The sequence below is a fragment of the Lemur catta genome, chromosome X, assembly GCF_020740605.2.
Source record: "Lemur catta isolate mLemCat1 chromosome X, mLemCat1.pri, whole genome shotgun sequence".
Lineage (NCBI taxonomy): Eukaryota > Metazoa > Chordata > Mammalia > Primates > Lemuridae > Lemur > Lemur catta.
In genome coordinates this window covers 36,764,213-36,774,680 of record NC_059155.1, presented here as the reverse complement: position 1 = coordinate 36,774,680, position 10,468 = coordinate 36,764,213, and the positions used below count along the sequence as shown (strand labels likewise).

General features: G+C 37.7%; 1 non-coding gene across 1 annotated transcript; it reads left to right on the top strand.

The window, feature by feature from the left end:
* Positions 1–1,785: 1,785 nt before the first annotated feature.
* On the top strand, positions 1,786–1,889 carry LOC123628949. Its single transcript, XR_006731828.1, has one exon. It is a non-coding gene; the product is annotated as a U6 spliceosomal RNA (small nuclear RNA).
* The last annotated feature ends 8,579 nt before the right edge of the window (positions 1,890–10,468 follow it).

Genomic DNA, 10,468 nt, shown 5'->3' with positions numbered 1-10,468 from the left:
TGTCAAACTGCCCATGAGACTAGCTGAGTGACCATGTTGCTTAATTTCTCTGCTTCAATATCCCGACCTATAAAGCAGGGATAGTAATAGTACCTATCTCAAAGAGCTGTTGGGAGGATCACATGAGATAATACATATAAAGTACATAGGGGAAGAAAACCCTGCAAAACATTAATACAATACTCAATAAACATAAATAAATAAAATACTCGATAAACATCTTTATATTATGATATTGTTCTTTAAGCAACTGGATTACAGTATGTGATGATTACTCTTAGATGTCAACTTGACTGGATCAAGGGATACAGTTAGTAAAATATTATTTTGGCATCCATTTTATAAAATAGAAATTAGTGAGACTATATTCTGATTGATTGATGAATAGATAGATAGATAGGAAAGCAAAATTATTCTTTAGAGTAAAATGCTAATTAAAAAATGTAGAACGAATGATAGAATCAGAAAATCACCATTGAGGGCCAGGCATGGTGGTTCACACCTGTAATCCTAGCACTTTGGGAGGCCTAGGCAGGAGGATTGCTCAAGGCCAGGAGTTCAAGACCAGCCTGGGCAATAGTGAAACCGCCATCTCTACAAAAAATAAAAATAAAAATTAGCCAGGCATGGCGGCATGTGTCTGTAGTCCCAGCTACTTGTGAGGCTGAGGCAGGAGAATTGCTTGAGCCCAGGAGCTGGAGGTTGCAGAGCTGTGATGACGCCACTGCAGTCTAGCCCAGGTGACAGAGCAAGACCCTCGAAAGGAAGGAAGGAAGGAAGAAAGGAAGGATCACAATTAGAACAGGATATTTACATATTCTTGAAGTATCTTTCCCCAAAATATTTATTACAAAGAGAAAATAGTACCTTTACAGAGGAAAAACCTGGTAGGTGTCACTTAACCAGTGATTAAAAGTAAGATCACCAGTAATGGGACAATTCAAAGTGCCTCCTGATATGATGCACTGACAAAAACACAACATCATTTCTGTGATATTCTTGCCAAAAATGTATAACTGAATCTACTCATAAGGAAACATCAGACAGATTCAAACTGAGGGAAACTGTACAAAATAACTAAACTGTACTCCAAAAATGTAGGTCATGAAAGACAAGGAAAAACTGAGGAATCTTGCTCGAGATGGAAGAAAACTAAAAGGAACCTGACAGCTAAATGTAATAAGTGATCCTGGATTGATCTTAGACCAGAAGAAAAAATACATTTTATTCATTGACTAACTGATTGCTATAAAGAACATTATTGAACCATTGGTGAAATTTGAATGGGGTCTATGGATTAAATATATAGTATTGTAAAAATGTTAATTTCCTGGTTTTGATGGTAGTTCTATGATTATATATGAGAATACCCTTGTCTTGTAGAAAATACATACTTAATTTCTTTTGTTGTTAGGGATAGGTTCTCACTATATTGCCCAGGTTGTACTCGAACTCTTGGGCTCAAGCAATCCTCCCGCCTTAGCCTCCTGAGTAGCTGGTACTATGGGCACAGGCCACCACACCTGACTCTCACACTGAAATACTTAGGGGCAACAAGCATCATGTTTGCAGCTTATTTTCCCTTGGTTCAAAAAAAATACAAAAATATATATTTATTTAAAGAGAATTTTATTGCAAATGTAAATAACTGAGGAATCTCAGTGAAAAATATATAATAGCTCTTTGTACTTTTCTTATAATTTTCCTGTAAGTTTGAAAATATTTCAAAATGAAAAATGTAAAAAGAAAACAGATGGATGCATATGTTAAACTAGTACATTAAGTGCTCTCTCCAGCAGAACATATATTAAAATTGGAATGATACAGAGAAGATTAGCATGGCCCCGTGCTAGTATGACATGCAAATTTGTGAAGTGTTTCATATTTTTAAGAGATAAAAAGAAAAAAAAATACATTAAGGAGTGGGTTGTCCACTTAAACTAGTCTACATTAAACACTACTACATCTAGCTCATAAACTAATTTGAGTGGTGAGAGATGTCAAGGAAAACCATTCATGAACATAAAGGATCTTAACATAATTATAAAGGTCAGTGTAAAAATATTGTTTCCCTCTTGACCAATTCTTAATCATACAGAACTTTTCCAAGAACACTTGTAGGTCGGGCGCAGTGGCTCACTCCTGTAATCCTAGTACTCTGGGAGGCCGAGGCAGGTGGATCGCTTGGGCTCAGGAATTCGAGCAAGAGCAAGCCTGAGCAAGAATGAGACCCTGTCTCTACTAAAAATAGAAAGAAATTATCTGGCCAACTAAAAATATATATAGAAAAAATTAGCCAGGCATGGTGGCACATGCCTGTAGTCCCAGCTACTTGAGAAGCTGAGGCAAGAGGATCGCTTGAGTCCAGGAGATTGAGCTTGCTGTGAGCTAGGCTGATGCCACGGCACTCACTCTAGCCTGGGCAACAGAGCAAGACTCTGTCTCAAAAAAAAAAAAAAAAAAAAAAAGGAACACTTGTAGAGTATAAAGTCAGCTATACCTATTTCTACAAATCGGCCATGCCAATTAGCCCTGAGCTAGAGGTACTGGGTTTATCAAGTGAACAATGGAAGCAGGTAACAGATGTCAATAAAAAATAAAGACTATAACAGTAGCATTGGCATTCACTTCAACTGGTACTCAGAACACGATACCCCAAAGTATGGTACCTTGACATGCTGAGTACCTTGAACTGAAGAAAACCCTGAAAGGGCCTCAGAAGCAAGAACTATTCATTGATGAGAGTCTTAAAAAGAATGAAGTCATGGCTAGGTGCAGTGGCTCACACCTGTAACCTTAGCACTTTGGGAGGCCGAGGTGGGAGGATTGCTTGAGGCCAAGAGTTCGAGACCAGCGTGAGCAACAGCAAGACTCTGTCTCTACAAAAAATAGAAAAATTATCCAGGTGTAGTGGCACAGGCCTGTAGTCCCAGCTACTCGGGAGGCTGAGGCAGGAGGATCACTTAAGCCTAGGAGTTTGAGGTTGCAGTGAGCTATGATGATGCCACTGCACTCTAGCCTGGGTGACAGAAGGAGACCTTGTCTCAAAAAAAAAAAAGAATGAAGTCAGCATAAATATATGAAAGTCAATCTTAAATGCTGCTGAAGAGTCTCAAGTGTCCAGGAGGAAAGGACTACAGAATGCCAAGTACGGTAGTGTTCTTGTGACTATTGTCTTATGTTCATTAATAATTTTTTCAAGAACATGACTGCATTACCTCTGCAGTAGAATTCGAAGAGGTGACCAGGGGTGTCAGGGGATACGAAAATTCTCTTTAGGGATCTCCCTCTTGGTTCTGGAAGCAAAGATCTAAGATGGGACAACAGTTTGGGATCTTATATCAACCCTTGACAAGATGCCTCATGTGTAAGGATATTGACATGCAAGGGCTGGGAGGGTCCCCACTAAGTGATCATGTCTGCTACAAGACCTTGATTTTACTGAAACTGGTTAGTGGCAGAGCTAGGTCTTAAAACAGAGACCTTCCTGATTCTAATCCCAGCCTTCTTTCTACTACACCTCTCTGCCTTTCTGCTGCACAGAAATTCTTTTCACAAATCAAAGGTTTCCTTTAGAAACCTGTGGCACCAGAAAAATGTTAACTTCCCATACCATCTATAGAAGCTGGCACATGCGTTAAGCAGCTACAGTTAACACGAGCACTGTTATTACAGAAAGTATTTATGCCACTTCCTTCCCACCCCACTGAATGTTTTACTCCTCAAATCTCAATAAAATAAAACTAAGCAGATCCACCACCCGTTTCCAGAATTTGAATTGGAAAGACAATTACCAATGAGCAACATCAACAGAAATGAGAAGATCCTCTTTGAACACATCATTCGCTGGAGCCATATTACAAGGAAAATCAGAGTCTTTTGTACAGGAGAAAAATCTCTGTGAGAAATATGCAGAGGAATCATTTCATTTCTTTGCATCTGCCCTCCTGGTGGGAGGTATCAGGGCTTGGGTAGCCCAAGAAGCTATAGGAAGCATATTACAGAGAGTTTAATTTATTCAAAGAAAATCAGAATCAACTAATCAGAAGGAAGGAGAAAATGCATTAATTAAACAGCTTTACTCATGCAGAAAAGCTGCCAGCATGAGCACTTCAAATTACCTGGGCACACCTAATGCATTTGCATTTGCTCCAGAGAAATGTGTTCTGCCCTACAAAGCCACGAACATTTCATAATTCCATTTGAGCGAATAACAAAAGAGAATTGACAGCTAAGAACCACCTTCCACACTTGGGGGCTAAAGCCTTTTCCTAGGAATTTTTAGCTCAAGTAGAAATTCTCTTCTTGACTAGATGTGGAAAGAGGAAGTTTAAAGTCTTCTGTAAAGTAAAAGGCTAAAAAAGAATCCTCCTGCTCTCTACCCCCCCAACAAAAGAGGTGGGGAATTAACTGGCAGGAGGCTAACAGCATTCTTTTGTTAGATATTAACATAAAATAAGGCAGTAGAACTGGATGTCCATCAACAGAATTAGAAGGAACTAAGTAAGTTTTAAGAACAAAAGGTTTACTTATTTAAATTACAGGAGTTGAGAAACAGCTGGGAATGCAATTTCTTTCCCAGAGTAAAAAAGTGCAAATAGTTAAATGTAATTATGTTGCAATATAATTTTATCATTTCAGATTGAATGTGTACAATCGTTCTAACTAAAATAACCCTATAGGCAATATTTAAACATATATACTGTTATTTTTTGTCTCAGCTTTTTTCAGTTAAGCTTATTCATCAAACAGCTCAATATTTTATTTTGGTATTTACTCCTGAGAAAACTTTCCAATGTGACATTAAAGCACATGATATTAACAAACCAAAAAGAACTACCTTAAAAATCTTTTAAAGTTGCCTCATGCTTTTTATTGCTTTACATCACATTTTTATAACCCATTTTGCACAAGAAAATATACTACAATTAGTAGTAGGTTTTATTACTCTGGGATTTTACAGCTGAGAAAAAATAGAAATGCCCATTAGAAAATTTCTCAGAAGTTTCCTTTCTACTTCGGAAAGAAAATTATTAATTTGAAATGCAAAAAAACTGAAATAAAACATGAGATTTACCCAACTTTGATATAATTTAATAGATAATGCATGTAGTTTTATTCTCAAAGAGGAAACTTTTTTTTTAATTAAAGTATATGATTCATCACATAGTGCTTACTAAAATATTCTATAATTTTGCCTAAAATGCCTTATCTGTGCAAATTTGGGATGAAGTTTCTAAACAGATTGTCTCAGATCTTCTTGTAAAAGTGCATTCTAGGATTTCTATACCGTAAACAATCGTGATTAAAATAGTCAAGGATGAACTGTCAATGCATATGCAGGACATTTCCTCGGAACCAAAAAGACCAATGGAAGAGAAGTTAGATCGAAGGTAGGTATCTATTGCAGAGATCTCAGAGAAACCTCTCATCTAGATTATAAAAGTTTTTGGAAACTCAACTTTTTTACTTTCACACAGTCTGATCACATTTGATTAAGCTCGTTCATGAATTTTTACTCCCCTAACTAAAATAAACTGCATTTGTAAAATATCTTCCCATGAATCCCTTCGAATGCCTTCATCATTTGTGGTAGATAACAGACAATACTCTCAAATACTAGTTTCAAATACAAATTTCAAAGCTACTAGTGAGTGGCTGCTTAATTCCAAACACCTTAGCAGGACATTGCTGACCTTCTAGCCTAGGTTTCAATGCATTTAGTATCTTTCCAAGAAATATTATTTAGCAATGAAATATACTCAGGTATAAATGTACTGATGAGACAGGCATGTGAAATATGAATGAAGGTTTGAATATTCAGTTTTAAATATCTCCCAATAAAAGAAACTACAAAGACGTGTCATTAATCTAATACTTGTTTGCACATTCTTCAGAACTATGCATGAAGCATAATAGGATTTCTATGGACCAAAACAACAAAAGGTATAAACTGCCTTTTCAATTGCAAACTTTGTTCATTTATTCCATTGGTAAAAGAATGTAAATCTGAAGTCATTTTTTGTTAACTGACACCAAGACTTTCTCACTAAACTGTTTTTTAAAGAAACAAGGGTAAATAAAGGTCCGTGTAAAGTCAAGCTTCTTCCCCTGGAAAAAAAAGGCAGTTTAAGGAAATTTCACTAAATCATCTCTGTCAGTTAGAAACTGACATGTAAATTAATTCTAGTGTTTGAGGTATTTTAACACAGCTACAGTTATGTATAGTCTAGGCAAAATAAATATGGGTATTTGAGAATCTCAACAGTGTTTTCTATAAATCTTTGTAGTATAAATACAAATCACATGATATCAACATCTTTCTGGGAGTTCACATAAATCAAAGCATTCACGTTTTGATTTAATTTCCTAATAAATATTTACCTGAAATATGATAGAATTAAGACATTTTGCTCACTGTTAAAATTATTTCTAAAGAACCAAGTAGATGCTCAATAATAGTTTGTCAATAAATTTTGAACAAATGGTCCAATATTAAACCTAAAGAAGAAGAGAAGGGAGGAGATCCAGCAGACAGAAGAAAGGAGAGAAAGGCAAAAGTAGAAAAAAGGTAGAAAATTGGTGGAAGAAATATTTGTAAAATTTGGTCATTTCTCTCAACTCTTACAAAAGATGATTATCTCAAGTAAAAAAGGAATCTGATTTTATTTTATTTTATTTTATTTTATTTTATTTTATTTTATTTTATTTTATTTCAGCTCATCATGGGGGTACATAAGTTCAGGTTATATACATTGTCCATGTCCCGCCCATCCCCCTGAGTCAGAGCCTCAAGCGTGTCCATTCTCCAGACAGTGCGCCTGGCGCTCACCATGTAGTCATACCTCCATCCCCTCCCTTCCCCCACCTCCCCGAGTCAGCACCTTCAAGCATGACCATTCCCCAGACGGTGCGCAACGCACTCATCATGTAGGCATACACCCATCCCCTCCCCCCACCCCCCACCTCAGTCTGATATCCAATTGGTATCCTTCCCTGATGTGCATTTAGGTGATGATCAGGGAAACCAGTTTTCTGGTGAGTACATGTGATGCTTGGTTTTCCATTCTTTGGATACTTCACTTAATATAATGGGTTCCAGCTCTCTCCAGGAGAACCAAAGAGATGTCGTATCATCGTTATTTCTTATAGCTGAGTAGTACTCCATGGTATACATATACCACAGTTTACTAATCCATTCGTGGATTGATGGGCACTTGGGTTGTTTCCACATCTTTGCGATTGTGAATTGTGCTGCTATAAACATTCGGGTACAGGTGTCTTTGTTAAAGAATGACTTTTGTTCTTCTGGGTAGATGCCCAATAATGGGATTGCTGGATCAAATGGTAGGTCTACTTGAATCTGTTTAAGGTATCTCCATAATGCTTTCCACAGGGGTTGCACTAGTTTGCATTCCCACCAGCAGTGTATGAGTGTTCCTGTCTCTCCGCATCCACGCCAACATGTGTTGTTTTGGGACTTTTTGATAAAGGCCATTCTCACCGGAGTTAAGTGGTATCTCATTGTGGTTTTGATTTGCATTTCCCTGATGATTAGGGATGTTGAGCATTTTTTCATACGTTTTTTAGCCATTCTCATATCTTCTTTTGAAAAATTTCTATTCATGTCATTTGCCCATTTTTTGATAGGATTGTTTGATATTTTTCTTGCTGATTTTCCTCTGATTTTATTAATGTTGAATTCAGTCCCTAATTTATATGTACATATCATTTTAAAATGTACTACAGTTGTCCGAACAGCCAATGTTAATAACAAAGTTAACTAATTTTGACTCTCATAGATTGTACCAAATTCTATAGGCTATTAATGTGTATGTTTCCCTCTCACCTGCACTTCAGAGTCTTATCTGTAACTATCTCTAAGCCCCAAGTCACACTACCTCAATTAATTCAGAACTTAATTTATCTGTCCCAGATTGGAGTCTAAGGGGACATAACAATCCAATGCAATATGAGTTTCTAAATTGGATTCTGGACCAGAATCCTGCATTATCCAATACAATGTGTGACTATTGAGCTTTTGAAATGTGGATAGTCCAAACTGACATAGCTCTAAGTGTAAAATACACACCAGATTTTGAAGACATGGCTTTAAAAAATGTAAAATATATTATTAACATGAATTTCACCAGTTTCTCTTTACAGTTTAAAATATGGCTAGATAGAATTTAAAATTACACTCGAAGCTTGCTTTATATTTCTATTGGACAGAGCTAGTCTACAAATCCAAGCTAAGGAGTTTGTACTTTACCTTGGGCAGCCATTGTAGTTCCTTGAGCAGAAATCTGTGATTGGTTTTGGAGATATTAGTCTGTCTGTGGCCTGGAAGGTGGCCAGAAGAGACAGCACATTACGGGAGTCCAAGAGGGAGGTGGATGCGGTTCTGGACAAGGGTCATGTCTATGGGGCTGGAGAAGAAAGATACAACCCAAGAGACATTTAGAAGGAACTACCAACAGGTCTTTGTGATTTTCTGCGTATAGGGAGTGGTGAAGGAAGTAGAATCAACTATATTTCGTGGTTTCTCACTTGAGAGATTGGGAGAATTGTGGTTCTTCTGACAGAAATGGAGTAATCACTAAGTTTTGGGAGCAATGATATTAATATTTTTAACATTTTATTTGGGAACAATTGCAGACTTATAAAATATTACAAAAGTAGTTCACAGTGGCTGGGCATGGTGGCTCATGCCTGTGATCCTAGCACTCTGGGAGGCTGAGGCAGGCAGATTGTTTGAGCTCAGGAGTTCAAAACCAGCCTGAGCAAAAGAGAGACCCCATCTCTACTAAAAAATAGAAATAAATTAGGTGGACAACTAAGAATATACAGAAAAAATTAGCTGGGCATGGTGGCGCCTGCCTGTAGTCCCAGCTACTCGGGAGGCTGAGGCAAAGGATCGCTTGAGCCCAGGAGTTTGAGGTTGCTGTGAGCTAGGCTGACACCATGGCACTCACTCTAGTCTGGGCAACAGAGTGAGACTCTGTCTCAAAAAAAAAAAAAAAAGTAGCTCACAGAGTTCCCATATACCCTTCACCTAGTTTTCCCACATGTTAACATTTTATATAACCACAATATTATATTTAAAAGTCACTATTTTATGAACTAATCTATAGACAAAATATTGCCACTTCCATATGGAATGAATATAAATATTATTAATTAGATATTTTACACTCTTTTCAAGGAGAGACAAAGTCTTTGAAATCTTCTGTGTATTTCACACCTATAGCCCATCTCAATTTTGGGCAGCCACAATTCAAGTGCTCAACAGGCACATGTGGCTAGTGGGTACTGCATGTCTGAGGTATCCACAATTTACCCCCAATCTTTCTTTTCAATGTTATCTCCTGCTGTACTCCTAAGAAAACTCTCTGCTCCAGCCAGTTTGTTCTGGACCAGGATGGCAAAAAGACGTCCTCATGTCCCTTTTACCCCCCTTCCACAATCATAATAGACATTAATAATCATTCATATGACAGTTACCAGTGGAATCCCTGAATCCTTCCCAATAGAATGCTCCAGACAACACCAAAAAATGACCAGAGCTGGCATTTAAAATGAAACCCTTTTTCCACCCATCATCTAGTCATTGTCCCCAGGAATCTCTAGCTCATTCCCACCTCCAAGTTTGCTCCTGCAATTTACCTGATCTGCTTGATCCTTACTTTCCTTGAGGGCCAAACTTAAGTCTTCTTTCATGCAGTCTTCTCTGGCTCCTATTGAACAGTCTTTCTTCTAACTTATTTTGGGCTTCTATCCTGCACGTCATTTCTTAGTGTTTATTTCTTCCACACCAGTTTCATTTAGTTCTGTCTTCCAAGTCAAATTATAAACTCCTTGAAGATAGGTACTATGTTATATCTGTTGGGGCTCAGAAAACAGTATCCCAAAATGAAGGCCTCTGAAGCAAAAGTTTTTTTCTCACCTTCTCCTGTCCTCCCATCTCTCAGTCTCATTCTCCCCTAAGGCTAGCCATAGAAGCTAGAATCATCTTCCCTAGGGAGGGTCATAGAAACCAGGACCCTCCCATAGCCAGCCATAAAACCTAAAAATACTACTCTAACTTTCCCTCCACTTTTCTGTGTAAATACTGGGCATAAAAAAATTACCTGACCTACCTTGTTTGACTGTAAGTCATGAGACCCCTATTCCAGGGAGGGCCCTCCCCCACACCCAGAAGGAAGTAATGCTGCTCAGAGAGGCCAAGAAGAATCTAGACAGGCCTTGCTCTGGGTTTCCTCACTCAATCTATTGACATTAGATCATATACATTTTTCCATTTATATTTCTACAGGGATGGCTATTCCTACTTTGTTGAATCTAAGCATAAAAATGGAAAATTTCCCCCATATCTTTGGGTCCTTGTGGTAGTGAGGGGAAACTTCCACTTTGCCCCAGAAGGTTCACTGAAAGATCAACTCACAGTAAAACAGATTAATGCGAGAAA